This window comes from Mauremys reevesii, linkage group 6, assembly GCF_016161935.1.
Source record: "Mauremys reevesii isolate NIE-2019 linkage group 6, ASM1616193v1, whole genome shotgun sequence".
NCBI classification, from domain to species: domain Eukaryota; kingdom Metazoa; phylum Chordata; order Testudines; family Geoemydidae; genus Mauremys; species Mauremys reevesii.
In genome coordinates, this window is record NC_052628.1 from 107,379,722 (window position 1) to 107,395,015 (window position 15,294).

The window sequence follows — 15,294 nt, forward strand, 5'->3', positions numbered from 1 at the left end:
CCACTTTTCCTCACCCTGAGTGGTCCCTTACTCTGTTGGAAGCCCCATAGGATCTGGCCCATAGGGAGCAAGGGAAGAAGTCTGAAAAGAATGGTGGCATCCCAGCCTCTCATTGCATGTTCTAAGTCCCGTCCCTAGTGCTGTAGCAAGTTCACTTTCCTTTCTAGTTCCTCTCTTGCCCAGTCAATCTCTCTGAAAACCTATATTTCTCTCTTGCCTTATACCCCTTGATTTCTCTCTCCCTCTGCTATTGTCACTTAATTCTGCAAAGCATTTTGAGATATAATTTGTATGGAAGACACTTTACAAAACACAAATTGGATTATAGGTCAAATTAGCCCTATGCCCTCTGGGGACATAATCAAATCATAGATTGTGGGCAAGAGGTCTTGGCTGAATGCCCTGAAAGAAGTCTTGCCTCATTGTCATGAGAATTTTCTAGCCCAGGCACAAAATATGTTCGCTCACCTTTTCCATGATCATTCATGATAATGAAGGGCTAGATTATAACTTTACAAGATGCTTCAAATAAGGGGCAGCATATGGCTGCCCCATCCCAGGAGCATGCTAGAGAATGAATGGTGACACATCACAATTTCTCCCCTGCTTCCTCTATTCCTCTGTCCTTTAGGAGAAGGGGATTAAATTAATTCATCCCCTTATTTTGCAGCTCCTTACTCTTCCAGTGTGCCAGGCTGCTACTTTGGCTGACAAGAAAGAGGGGTGGAGTTGGCATTCCTCCCATTCTTCTCTGCCCTATTCCTGTTCGCTCGCTCACAGAAGAGAGCATAAGGCAAGTAGGCCCAGACCCACAAAGGTATTCAGATACTTAAACCACAGACCCAGGGGTCTAAGTCCCAATTTTGGCTTCCCTGCAATCCACAAAACTCCCACTGAATCCGGTAGGTGCCTAAACTCATTCAGCACCTAGGGTTTTCAGGGACCTTGGGCACCTATGTTGCTGCTACTGGGCATGCACCCTCCTTCTCTCCCTAGGCATCCAGACACACACCTCCTGCCTAAGCCATCCACGAACTGGGGGACGATAGGTATTTGGCCCCCTAACTGATGCATGGAGCCTGATCTGGGAGACATACTCAGAGGCTGCCTACTGGATGGGGGTCGCATTCAAAATCCAGCTGGAGGAGATGGTGGTGGTTGTGGTCATTCTGTCTCCCTCTGGCCCAGTGACTGTTCCATGGGGAATAAACACTTAAACTGACACACTCTTCTGGCCCAGTGACTTTCTGTAGCCCAGTGGTTAGGGCATGTACCTGGGAGGTGGGAGACCCTGGCTCTGTCCCTCCCATCTTGCTTTCATTATTTATTCAGAGTGGAATGGCTTCAACAGGAGATACTGAGCGAAACCCACATCATAATATCCCAAAGCTCAGTTGTTAGAGTGCAACCTGGGTGGTGGGAGACCCAGGTTCAAGTCCATCTTCTTGGGGAGAAGGGATTTGAACAGGGTTCTCCCTTCTCCCCCTCTGGCAAAGAAGAGGGAACTGAACCTGGGTCTCTCACATCCCTGGTGAGTGCTCTAACCACTGGGCTAAAAGCTATCAGAGGGGCACCACCACCTCTGGCTGTTTTGTGTGGAGTGCAGCAGGTGCCTAACTAATTCCCGCAGGAAATGCTTTTGGTATGTAAGCCCCTGGACTCCAGATGATGGGTTCCCATTCATGGATTGCTAAGAAGTTATAGGTACCTATGTCCAGGCTACAGGGAGGTGCCTATCTTGGAGAGAGGGACAGAGCATAGCACAGCACATATGCCGCTCATTAGCATCTCCCATTGATTAGGTTAGGCAGCTCCCCGCCTAGCGTGCTAGCTTTGTGCAACACATTTGAAGGGGCCTATCTCGCCCCATTCAGTGCATAGCTAGCCTAGGCCTCTAACTTGGCTTTGTGGATCATGGTGTTTTTCCTACAACTTTCTAGGCACCTAAAAGTTAGGCTCCGTGACACTCAACCTAAGTCCCTTTATGGATCCCATCTATAGCTCCTGCTATCTACTCAAGCTGGAATTGAATCTCAGCAGAGAGTGATTTACTCCCTCCTATGGCTGAGTAAATGATAATGACAGTTTAGTCCCAAATGACTGACTATACTGTTGAGAGAAATTACTTACCCTGAGTGGGTGAATAAAATTTTTCAAGGCTCCACTAAATCCTCTGTAATTTGCATCTCAAAATAAATTTGAAGCAGCTGTGGCATTGGAAGTGATTGAAAGGTATTGTTTTTTGGCAACTTATTATTTTAGCTCTTTATAATGAGCCTTTTGAGAAAAGGGGTTTTCCATTTAAATAGTTTTAAAGACAATCATTTTTTGACTCAGTAACTGTATTTTGGCTAAAACCAGTACATTTGGCCTTACACACTGGTTAAGTCTGAGAGTTTAAGAAGTCTGGCAGCTTACTAGTACTCCTATTTCGGGCAGAGAATATCTCTTTTTCTGCCTGTCTTGACATTATTACCCTTATTTTGAAAATAAATTGTAATTGGAGATGGAAGAGACCTGCTAGATTTTAGTCCATATCCACACAAGTGCAGGAGACAGTGGGGTAGATCCGCAGCTGGCATAAACCAGCATAACTCCAACGAAGTCAATGGAGCTGTGCTGATTTGCACCACCTGAGGACTTGGCCTTTGCTCCCCCAAATAAAGGCTGTATCAGATATTGGAAGGAAAAACCCCAGTGGCACCGCTTCTTAATCAAAATGCTCATTTTCAGAGGGTAGTCGGCTCATTTTGATAGCTACAGCAGAGAAAAAGTGACTTGTGAATACAAACACTGAGCTTGGTTCACCGTTACTCATGGGTCACGTTGTTTATTTTGCAGCATCAGCAACAGTAAAAAGGCCAGTGGCCAGGTATTCATGGAAACCTCCATCAGTCTCAAACATTTCACACTGCTAGCTGAAAATGGATATTTATTATGGATTTTGTTATTGTTTATCATTATTCTCTTGTTGGTCAGGGTCAAGGGTGCTTACTATGGTACATAGGTTTATAGCCTGTACTGGTTTGGTAAGGATAAATAAGGGAAGGGAGACAAAGGCAGGAGTTACCTTTGTTTTTTGTTTCTAAGTTTCATATCAATTAGATGCCACTTGAAAATATCAAAAGTGAAAGAGGTTGCAATTCTCTGAACAGCTGCTTACCTAGGCTGTGTCAGATAAGCTGGGGCATGAGAGAAGGTAGATTCACTTTTTTGAACATGTTACTGTGGACATTAGAGCAAGTCCTATTATATTATATTATATTATATTATACATTAAGGGCTCTTATCCACCTAGAGCTGTGATTAGGTGCCTTTTATAAAATGAAACCATGAGAGATGGCCAGCACAAAAACATCCCGATGTCAAATGTGAGGACATAAAATTCCTTAGACTCAGCACGGAGGCTACTTAAGTAACCTTAGCAGAGTCACAGAAGGTGTGTATACCCCTACGTGGAAAAGGAAGAAGTAAAGCACTATTGCTAAGTGGCAAGTCTCAAGACGGTTGTTTCAGCCAAAGAGAGATGTTCGTAAAATGGAAATCCAGCCCCAACGAAGCCAATAGAAAGGAACAGAAACTAAGGGTGTGTGTGTGTAAAATTTTAAAATGGAAATTAGCTGGGCTACAGGGAATTTTGAAAAGTAGGTGGGTAATGTCATAAGAACAGATAACAGGAAATACACATTTCCTGCTTCTGATATACTTAAAGTATGAAAGAGAGAGAGAGAGTTAGTTGGTGGGTCTGCTGGATTAGCAAGGAGTATGGGGAGCAATTAAGGAGGATAAAGAGCCTGCAGGGAAATTAGATTATTTGCATCAGCCTGCATCCTGGAGGAGGTTGAGGAGGTACATACTCCAGGTTTACTCTTTTCTGGTAAGAAAGGTGATAACACTGTCACTGGCTGTTCCTATGAAATAAACATCCCACCCACTTCCTCTGAACTCCAAATGTGAATATCTGTTCAGAAGACATAGGAAACTGGTACTGCGTGTGTATAAGTTCAAAAGCTAGGAACTCTTGTGTTCTAGTTCTAGTTTGGGAAGTTACTTGTTCTGTGGATTTGGGCAAGTCGTGAATTGGGAATAAGGATCATTGTCTACTTTACAGGAGATATTGTGAGGACTAATTAGTGACTGTAAAGAATGTTGATCCATGCTATGAAATGTCACATAGAAATAACTCTATTCTGCTAGGGGTAAGATGAACCCTGTCTGACAAAGAATTGGTCAACAAGAAAACCACAACCTGCCACAGTTATGCTGGCTCCTGGAAAGTCCCCAAATTGTGCTGAAAGATATTGTATAAACAACTTCCCAGTGTCTGAGCAGTTTCCTGCATAGTATTGATTTAATAGGTAGCGCCCTCTGTTTTGTACCATAATTAGATTACAAGGTTATCTAGGGGATGTCCTATCAATGCCATATTACAAAGTAGAGGAAGGAAGTGGGAGACTAAGCTAAGGGAGTGACTGCTCAGGACAACCAGGTGTTTTGCACATGTAGGTTAGAATCATAGAATATCAGGGTTGGAAGGGACCTCAGGAGGTCATCTAGTCCAACCCCCTGCTCAAAGCAGGACCATGCCCCAGACAGATTTTTGCTCCAGTTCCCTAAATGGCCCCCTCAAGGATTGAACTCACAACCCTGGGTTTAGCAGGCCAATGCTCAAACCACTGAGTTACCCCTCCCCCTTCTCTGAGTGCCCCCTTCTCTTCTCTGGGGGCCAAATGCTAGTGTCCTAAGGCTCCTTGTGTGCGTGCACCTCCTCCATGAATAACAGCACTCCCTGCTATACTCAGAGAGCTCTTCCTGCCCCTCCGTTAGCTCAGCTGGAGAGACAGGATTAACTGCATTCGTGCTGGTGTAGAGCATCGGTATTGTCTGAAGTGAGAGGTTTTTTGCTCAGCAAACTTGATCCATTGAGGAATACAGGTCAGTTTAAAGAACAAATTGAGCCCCTCTCTCTGTCTTAATACCTGGCATCACTATTTGTATTGATTTTAATCAATACAAATATACTTTCCCCTCACTCGGTATCCCTCCTTCTCGCTGATCTGTTGTTCGGTTTGTTTTAGAAAACAGAGAAACTTTTTCGGTTTGCTGTCCCCCCCCCCACTTCCCCCACACTGTTGTTCATGAAGAAGTGCATATTCAGGGCTGAGTGACTCAGAGCACTCCCTAATAGAGCTGGGCAAATAATTGCTTTTTTTTTTTTTGGTTCACTGTCAGTTCTGAAAATGCTACTAATAAAATCTGTTCAGCTCAAACCAAAACCAAATTTTTTGATGAATCCAAAAAGTCAACACATTTAGTTTTGGGTGGAACAAAACGTTTTGTTTCTGTGCATTTTTTTCTCTTTTAAAAAATGTCCCCCCCCCAAAAAAAAACGAAAAGCAAAGGAAATGAAGGAATAGATCTGCAAAACTGGAAGCAGAGGTGCTGGCAGCCCCTTCATACCCAATAGCCCAGGACACTCACTGAGGGTACTGGACACCTGGGTTCAAGTCCTGCTCCAGATGGGGGATTTGAAGCTGGGTCTCCCACATCCTAGGTGAGTGCCACCACTACCAACAACTCCTCCTCCTCTTGGCTGTTTCCTGAATGGAGTTTGTCACCTTGTAAATATAGCTCAATTTTTGTCCCTCCCCCACAACTATTTGGTGAATTTGTGTCAAATTGATGACTAGTTTTGATTAACTCAAAACTGCATTTTTTGGGGTGACTAAATTATTTGTCCAAAATTTCACCCAGTTCTACTCCCTAACCTTGGACTCCTCTCCTAGCTGCACTTCTAACAGGTCTGAGACCTGGGTACACGCAGCTCAGAATTCTCTATTATATCCCTGAGGGTCTGCACACTTTGGGCAAGATCTTCAGCTGGAATAAATGAGTGCAGCTCCATTGACACTTGCTGAGGATCGGGCCCTTTAAGTTTGCCCTTTATGTGCACACTTCTGTACCTGAAACAACCAGCACCTCAATAGTTCCTTCCACTAATGTTAGCTCTAGAGATGGGTGTGAACCAAAACCTAGCAACCAAACTTCTGGGAATATAAACCTGAAAGGGGACCAGAATTTCGTGGCTGGACCTCTGTATCTGTAATGGTCTGAACCAAAATGGCAGATCTGAACACTCTTCCCCAAGATATGGAAGGTGGGGGTTGAAGTCTAGTCATTAACTGAAATGTTTGCAGCTCGAGACCATCTTTTTGTAATTCATACACTGATTCTTTCACCAGTCATTTATTGTATTATATGAGGTTTCACTTTGCGTTTCCAACAAATGCTGAAACGCAGCTGGATCAGTTACAATTTGCTGTTTTCCATGGCTATTACTCAGGATGGACAGGGATGGTGTCCCTAGCCTCTGTTTGCCAGAAGCTGGGAATGGGCGACGGGAGATGGATCACTTGGTGATTACTTGTTCCTTCCCTCTGGGGCACCTGGCATTGGCCACTATTGGAAGACAGGATGCTGGGCTAGTCTGGCTGTTCTTAGGTTGGGTTTGAAAGAGTATGAAATGACCATAAACATCACAAGTTGACCTGTTTGCTGAAATGTGGCAAAACTTTCAATGTTTTGCTCTGAGTGTCTGGTTTATAATGAAAATTTGGGTGATTTTTATTTCATTTCAGGTTCTCTGTTAACTAGTCATGGTTTCATATTAATAGCTGTGACGGACAGAAGGGATAGCTGATATGATCATCTAGTCTGGCTTCCTCCTAGCAAAGGAATTCTTCTTCTCTTTTGTGCCATTCCTGCACTCCATCAAGGACTCTTGTATTATTTTTGCTGCTGGGTATCTTACTTGTCTGTGTTTATAAAAGAAAAAGCAAGCACATGTTGTTTAGAATATTTCTGTTCCTAGCTGCCTTGTAGAGTCTGGAGCATGACAGAAAATTGTTGTTTGTGTGTTGTGTGAACTGTTCTTAAATAAGCCTTATAATGTTCTAGACTTGGAAAATAGAGTCTAGTCTCTGTAGCATTTGCCTCATAAAAGAAAATACCCCCAAATGGACACTAATGACAAAACCTGCTCTCCAAAAGAGTTGTCATTCATGGTATTGGTGATTTTTTTTCCCCCAAGGAAAGAGTAAGGCTGTGAAATTCTGGTTAGTTTCTATTCTTTGCTCTTCCTTGGTCATTGACTTAAACACAAAATGTTGAATAATAAAGGCTGCTATTTAATTTAAGCTGTGGTCTTATTATCTGGCACAAACAGCTGCAGTTTGTCTGCTTCCTGTAGCATTGCTTTTGGTGTAAAGATAAAACGTTTGTGCCATTTTCTCTAGAGGTAATATGGGAGATTTTTCGCCACAGAACAAGACAACTCTCTCCATACTAATTCTTACGGCTTATCCAATATTTTACATCTTCAAAAGAACTTTTAAACATTAACTAGTTAACTCTTAAAGCATCCTGCCAGGTAGGTGGTTATAATTAACCCAGTTTTGGTGTGTCCTATTTGAGACACCTAAAGCCTGATGTTTTCAGACCTGCTGAGCACCTGCCACTCCAGCTGAAGTCATTAGGATGTGTAGGTGCTCAGAACCTGAAAATCAAGCCATGATGTCTCAAATAGGGTGCATAAAAACTGAAGCACCCCAAAATCAGTGGCCATGCTTGAAATTTTTGCCTGAAAACACTTGCCCAGGACTAGAGGAGATATCATCTGGTTTCTGATGCTAACAGGAACTTCCAAGTTTTGTATTGTATGCCCGGAGCACTGGATTGTGCTGCCCTGAAAGACAGGCAAGCTCTGAAAACAATATGTAGCATAGAACTCCTGTTTACCTTCCTTTCTTTGCGAGTGCACCACCAGAGAAGTTATTCAGTTTGTTTGCTTTCTGGGCACGTCTCCCTCTACACTGTGTTCTTTTCCAGAACCTGAGAATGATTTATCATCTCTGGGTTTTTGCACAGATGGTCAGCTAGGCTGGCAAACACAGGTATTTAGCTACTTAATGATTTCATATGTATCTGCACCTAAATAATGTTTCCATCTTTTTCTTACATAGTGGTGCACATAAAAGGAGCCTGTCTGTTTGCATGGTTTGCACAGATTTCCGTACAGGTTTGCACGGCTGTGGAACTCCAATGCAGAGGTACAGAGAGGGAATGAATACTAGTAGTTTATTTTGGAAGTCTTATTGGGCAAGATCCTCAGCTGATATAAACTGCCATAGCTCTATTTACTGAACAAATTGTGCCCAAATAACAGTTAATCTCTTTCTGCACTGCCCTCTAAAAATACAATGTCCTTCCTGAGCCAGTCTACAGAAACACTACCCTCTCCTCATTTAAATCCTTCCCGTAGTCCCACATGTTGTGTGATCTGACAAGATGCTGGCAGACTAAATCATCTCCTTATTTATTTCATTTATGTAGTTGTATGAGTGACGTGTACTTGTGCAGGTGAAAAAGGCTAGCGTTGGGAAGGAAGGGTGTAAGGAATTGAAACTGGGGATTGCAGGAGGGAGAGAGTGAGAGGATGTATGGCGGAATGTAGCAGAATTCAGACTATATTACTCAAAATGTAACTGACAAACCACGTGCCCATTAGCAAAGCGATCACAGTGCCGGCTTGTCGTGGCACTTCCACCTTCCACCAATTGTCTGTTTGTGTCTATTTAGGCTGCATACTCTTTGTGCTGCTTTCTTCTCTGCCTGGAAACACATTTTGTGGTAGCACTCAGACTGATTTTAATAATAATCCTTCATGACATTACCACTTACCTTCTTATCAGATTTCTGTGATCTTCAGAGGAACCATGCTGGGCTAATTTGTTTTCTGGGAGCAGAATTATGCTGTAACATAAATTGTGATTTGATTCCACCGAGCTAGTTCATATATCATTCTATGCTTATGATGATATTATGTATGTAAGTAAAGATATTAAATCACATTGTAATATCTTCCTTACTGTACAGTCACACGTACATTATTACTTTTCCCAGGATACCATGCTGAATCCCTAGAAATCTGGATTACAAATGATAATTTAAATGCTTTCTGTTGTTACTTACTTTCTGGAATAGGCTCAGAGGAAACAAGCATGACGTGAAACCTATCATAAGGAGATGTGCAAATATTAGTAAGCAATAACTGCTGAAAAGTACAAGTACATCTGGGCACAGCACAGGTATCTTCTATGCTGCCAAACATACTTGTGTAAGTTCTATTGCTCTCCATGGAACATCTGCAAAAGATGGCAGCACAGGACTACACAGCTGGCTTCAGCAGTATGAATTGCACCTCTCTGGAGCAGCAAGAGTGAGTTTGGTTCATGGTAACATTTGCAGGGGAAGGCTCATGGTTTTCCAGTAAAAAACATGTGAATATTATTCATATATTTTCCCTTGGGTTGGGAATCCTGCATTGGCTCTGAGACTGACAGCGCTTGTGGCTTTTGAGGAGTAGAGACCTTGTCTTGACCTCTGTGCTGACCGTAACCTCTAAGTTTTGGCCACATGGGGATTCTGTCATATACTTTAAAAATGATTTAGCCCTGGTCTACACTAAAAACGTCGCTCAGGGGTGTAGCAAATCCACATCCCAGAGCGACATGGTTATACCGACTGACCTCCCGGTGTGGGCAGTGCTATGTCAGTGGGCGGGCGTCTCTTGAGGAGCCTCAGCACCCATGCCAAGGGGAGTAGCTCTCCCGTGGGCATAGGTGTTGTCTTTACTGAAGTGCTGCAGCTGCACTGATGCCGCATTGTAAGTGTAGACAAACCTTTAATCTCCACTGTGATAAGAATTTTGTCTCCCCATCAGGTTGGCGCTTACTCATTTGGCATTGCTAATGGAGCCTTAAGTTCCCATGGCTCTGATTCACACTTCCTTCCTGGTTTGTGTAGCAGTCAGCAGAGTCAGCAGCAGCCAGCCGGGGATGGACACAGGACTTCATCCTAGAAACAGCATTTATTTGTTAACTCGTAGAACGCTGAGAGTTTCGGTTGTTTAAAACCTTGAAGAACAGCCAGGTTCCTGGCATTAGGGCCAGCCTATTAAGAGGCCCTGTATCAAAGAATCTTGTTGGAGGTAGGGCAGATTGAAAATCCCACCAGATGAGTAGTGCTGTATGGTGCAATTTGACACAGGTCACTTGTAAAATTCAGTTCTGGGTTTGGATTTCACTCCCTTTCCCCCATAATGTACAAGAATGTTCAGATGTAAAGTTTCGGTTCAAGTCCATCTCTAATTCGCAGACCCTTTCTTAAAAAACCCCAGAGCTTTGGAGCCTAAAATGACTCGAGTAGCCCTTGAAGTGGAGCTGGTCAGAAAACAGAATTTCCTTTCCACGGGAAGTTCTGACGCTTCAGAATCTGGTTTAGTTTAGAATCAAAACAAAAAAACTGAAATTTCCTGCCAAATGAAAATCTTTGAAAAATGTAGATTCAGGACCGTTGAAATGTTTTGTTTTGATGATGTTGCCACATTAATAGAATATATAACATTTATACTTAATATTTCACATAAATTAATATATGTAAAAACAAAATAAATGGAGACAAAGTTGAAATGCCTTGTTTACTCTTTCCTGTTCACAAATTTTGTCTCAATCCACATGTTCCTGCAAAATGTTTTGATTTTGACAAAACTGCATTTTCTGTTGGAAAATCATAGTGTTGAAATTTTTTCAACCAGCTCTATCTTTAATTAGATGCTACTCTAGTGGCAGCATATGGAACACAGATCTCTCCATAATATTCCTGCGCAGGTTTTTACAAAAATATTGGCTGATCTCTATGCAATACTTGTAAACCAGGAATCCTCATAATGCAGATGTGTTTCTAGTAGAGCCCTTAGAGATTGGTTCTTGGCCCTACCCCATATAACACTTTTATCAATGACCTAGAAGAAAACATAAAATCATCACTGATAAAGTTTGCAGATGAGACAAATTGGGAGAGCGGTAAGTAATGAAGAGGACAAATCATTGATACAGAGCCATCTGGATCACTTGGTAAACTGGGTGCATGTATACATCTGGATCACTTGGTAAACTGGGTAAATGTATACAGCTAAATGTATACATCTAGGAAGGAACAAAGAATGGAGGCCATACATACAGGATGGAGGATTCTATGCTGGGAAGCCGTGGCTCTGAAAAAGATTTGGGGGCCATGGTAGATAATAAGCTGGCCAGGAGCTCTCAGTGCTATGCTGTGGCCAAAAGAGCTAGTGAGATTTTTTTGGATGCTGTGGCCAAAATGCTAATGAGGTTCTTGGATGCATAGACAGGGGAATCCCAAGTAGGAGTTGTGGTTTTTCTCTCTGTATTTGGCACCGGTGCGATCACTGCTGGAATATTGCATCCAATTCTGAGGTTCACAATTCAAGAAGAATGTTAATAAATTGCAGAAGGTTCAGAAAAGATTCATGAGAATGATTAAAGAATTAGAAAACCTCCCTTATAGTGATAGACTCAAAGAGCTCAATCTATTTATTTTAACAAAGAGAAGATTAAGGAGTGACTGGATTACGGTCTATCAAATATTTGTTCCCCTGTAGGTACTTATAATGGGTGTTTTTTAATCAGAGAAAGGTATAACATGATCCACTGGCTGGAACTAGACAGATTCAGACAGGAAATTAGGTGTACATTTTTAACAGTAAGGTTAATTAACCTTGGTAATTTGTTCCAGTGGGTTGTGAGTTATCCACCACTGGCAATTTTTAAAACCAAGATTGGATGTTTTTTTGTAAATCTTGGAATTATTTTGGGGGCAATTCTCTGGCCTGTGTTATACAGGAGGTCACACTAGATGATCACAATGATCTCTTCTGTCCTTGGAATCTATGAGTATGTGAATAACAGAGATGTGGATTTTTGGTTTGAAAATGTATCCAGAATATCATAAATAGTTTCTGACAGATTAGGAATATAGGCTAATTTTTTAACATAAATTACTTGCCAACACTTTTTTCACTGGGAGTGGAGTGGGACACTATCTTACCAAACCCTTTGATAGGGGCCATGCACTTACTTCTGTGAAATATCTGTCTAATTGATCAGTGCCTCCATTATTGTCTCCTCCTTGAGCCTGACTGCAATACCATTAAATTGTTGACACTTAGCCACACAATTATTGCAGCATGCTTCCTGATACCCACTGTAATTATCTCCGGTATCACTGTATGTTAACTGATGAACACTTAATGACTATGGGTCAAATTCCAAAAGTGCCGAAGTCCTATTTTCAAAAGTCACTGAGGAGTTTGAAACTCCTCTCCACTCCCAGTGGGGGAAAAAAATGTTTGAAAGTCAGTGGGACTCTGGCTCCTAAGTCATTTAGGCACTCTTGAAAATATTACCCTGCCTCTGTGGTAGTCAGGAAGGGTGGAGCAGGATTCTTTCACTGTGAAGGAGATATGCTTACATGATTGCGGAAAGGTAAATATGGGCTTTGCGTGGATCCTTACAAGGTAGGGGAATAAGAAGGAGCCTCCGTGGTTAGGGAGTCTGGGATGCTCAGGGAGCCTACGTGGGGTAACCGCTCTAGAGGCCATTTGGGGTTGAAATGAACAAAAGAACGAAGCAATATACAATTCTGATTTTAGGTGTAACTCCATGATCCATTTGAAATCACAGGAGAATGAAGCATAGTAGAGTCTAACTCTCCGTATGCTTCTTTGTTCATGCTGTCAGAGGTAGCTCTCCATTGATAACTGTGACCTGGTCCCAGCAACTTTGTAAAAATTAGAATAATGCAAACGTTTTCTGAGCAGCATCATTTTCAGATCCCCCTTCAAACATGCTTAATAGTCATCTCTTGCTGTGAACTGAGCCTGTGTAAATTCACATCAATAAAACATGCAAAAAACCTGTTTTAGTTTTTTAAGCTCTGGCACTTAGCCAAATATATTTACCGGAAACCTCAATAAATACTGAAAAGTCACTTGCTATCTATTGCTTAGTAATACAGTAACACTGTGAGTGAGTTCCAGGAATTGTACTTCTCAGTAATATCTTATTAAGCTGTTTCAATTCTGCAGCTGGTTAAATTCCCTGTACTAGTTAGACTTTTGAAAAAAAACTTGTTTATTACAAGTACATTTGAATGAAAGCAAAGGAAATAGAATTGAAAAGCTGCATCTGTAACTTATTTCTCCTTCCTGGAGGTTTTCAGTTTAGCTTTGAAAATGTTCTTAGATGACTGGAGATTTCGCACCCTTTTCATATCTTTCCAAATACATTTACAAACCAGTGCATTCTTTTCCAGAGCTGCTAACCCAGGTATAAATGGAGGGCATGCTCATGGGCTGCACTTTCTCCTTCCATGTTGTCCTATAGGAGGTCAGCCTGGCACTGAGCAACTAATAATACTTTGCTTTTCTGTAGTGTCAACTAAAATCTAAAAGCACTTTCCAGAGTGAATGAACTAAGCCTCAGCTCATTCCTGGATAATGGGTATTCTCTCTTTACAGGCTGGGGAAAGAGTGTCACACAGCAAAGCCTGTGGCACAGCCAGGAAGCGAACTGTTGACTCAGTCCCAAACGGTAACCATAGATAGTGCTTCCTCTCAAGTTACAGCAAAGATACATTTCATATCAAAAGCTGGAAAGAGAAGCACTGAATCCTCCTAAAAGAGCCAGAGCCCAGAACTATAAAGTGGGGGAGTCTGAGAGGTTGTGAATGAGACAGAGGAGAGCCTAGTGGCAGAACTTGCTCATCAGTTAAAAAAGCTTCTGCACTTCTTTCACCACTCCTTCCTTGTTATGAACTCATCTGAGCTGAGCTTCTGCTATGTCTCCTTGTGCTTTATGAGGCACTGATCCATTGCTTATATCAGGGGACTAAAAGTCAGAACTTCTAAGTGTTCTTCAGAGACTATGTAGTCTTAGGCCAATCATTTAACTTTTGTGTTCCTGTTTACCCACCTGTAAAATGGGTGTAATAATATATACTTGCCTCAACTGCCTTCTTTCTCATTATTAATCATATTGAGCTGTTAGGTGTGCATGATATTCTACAATCAATCAAATATACTGGGTGAGCAATGGTACAGACATGCAGTGGGATCTCAGGATTTGGCCTAGAACCTGTTAGCCCCATTGAGTTCAGTGGGAGATGCAGGTGCTTGGAACCTCAGGATTTGACTCAAGGGAAAGAAGTATGACACACATGAACTTGGATTGGAATACATTTTAAGTCAATGATGTTTGTAAAGCAAAAGGTGCCATAGAAATACAAAGGGCACAGGTTCAAGTACCATTACTGAAAGTCGATTTTAGATACTGATAACTCTGCACAGGTAGTTGCTACCTAAGCAAGTAGCTGAAATGTTTCCATTTATAATAGGCTAATATAACTGGAGATTAGCCCTCAGTTTTCCTTCGGAGTTGTCTTTTGGCTTAAGCAGAACATTGCTTCTTCGTGGCTACTTAGAGTTACAGGGCCAAATTTTGTGGTAACCTGTACCCTGTGTAACCCTGCTGAGGACAAAGAGATGGTGTGGATGTTAATCAGTACAGAATTTGATCAATGAACCCACCCATTAAGGAGGAGGGCTCCATAACAGCATTTCTATTCTCACTGACAAGCACAGCTATCACTGTGTAATGTGGTGCCTAAGTGAAATCTGTGGTGCTCTTCGGATCTATAAACAGTACTATTACCAAATGCTCTCTAGAACTTAACATTTTTTTAAAGTGTGTACTGCAGATAAAACTTAGTTTTGGACATTCATATTCCTTCTTTCCTTTAATCTGAACCAGTCTGCCATGGCCTCTTATAATTGGTAGTAAACCCAAACTCCATCATGTAGGCTCAATTGACTGACTCTTGTAAGGTACCCCTCCTCTTTAATTGGTGGGATTCCTTTAGGTGGTGCAGAGTTTTGCTTGAGTCGCTCCCTCTATGATGGCAGGGCAGTGTGAGGCCAGGCAGGGTGGTGGTTGGATCTGAGAGACCGAGGATGGATGAGAGACACCTGCTTGTTTTGTATAGCAAAGGATAATGCAAAACACAGAGAACAACAACGAAAAAATGTGTAGTTGGGAGGATATTAAATGTTTAGAGCCAGAGAAGAGTTAGTTTAGAAAAAGGAATTTCCTTGGTGCTCACCCCTGGGAGAATGCCATGGTACACTTCTCCATCTCAGTATGCATTTGGCCTCCATCACCATAGCACCTGAATTCCTCACAAACATTAATGAAGTTCACTGCGCATCCCCTAGGAGGTAAAGCAGTGCTGTCATCCCCATTTTAATAGCTGAGGCACAGAGAGACTAAATGACTTGACCAAGGCCACACAGGGAAGCCTGTGGTATAGCTGGGAAAT

At 42.1% G+C, this 15,294-nt stretch overlaps 1 long non-coding RNA gene across 3 annotated transcripts in view; it reads left to right on the forward strand.

The window, feature by feature from the left end:
• Positions 1-15,294, forward strand: part of LOC120407588 — a 204,630-nt gene that overhangs the window by 97,530 nt on the left and 91,806 nt on the right. The gene's annotated exons all lie outside the window — the stretch shown is intronic.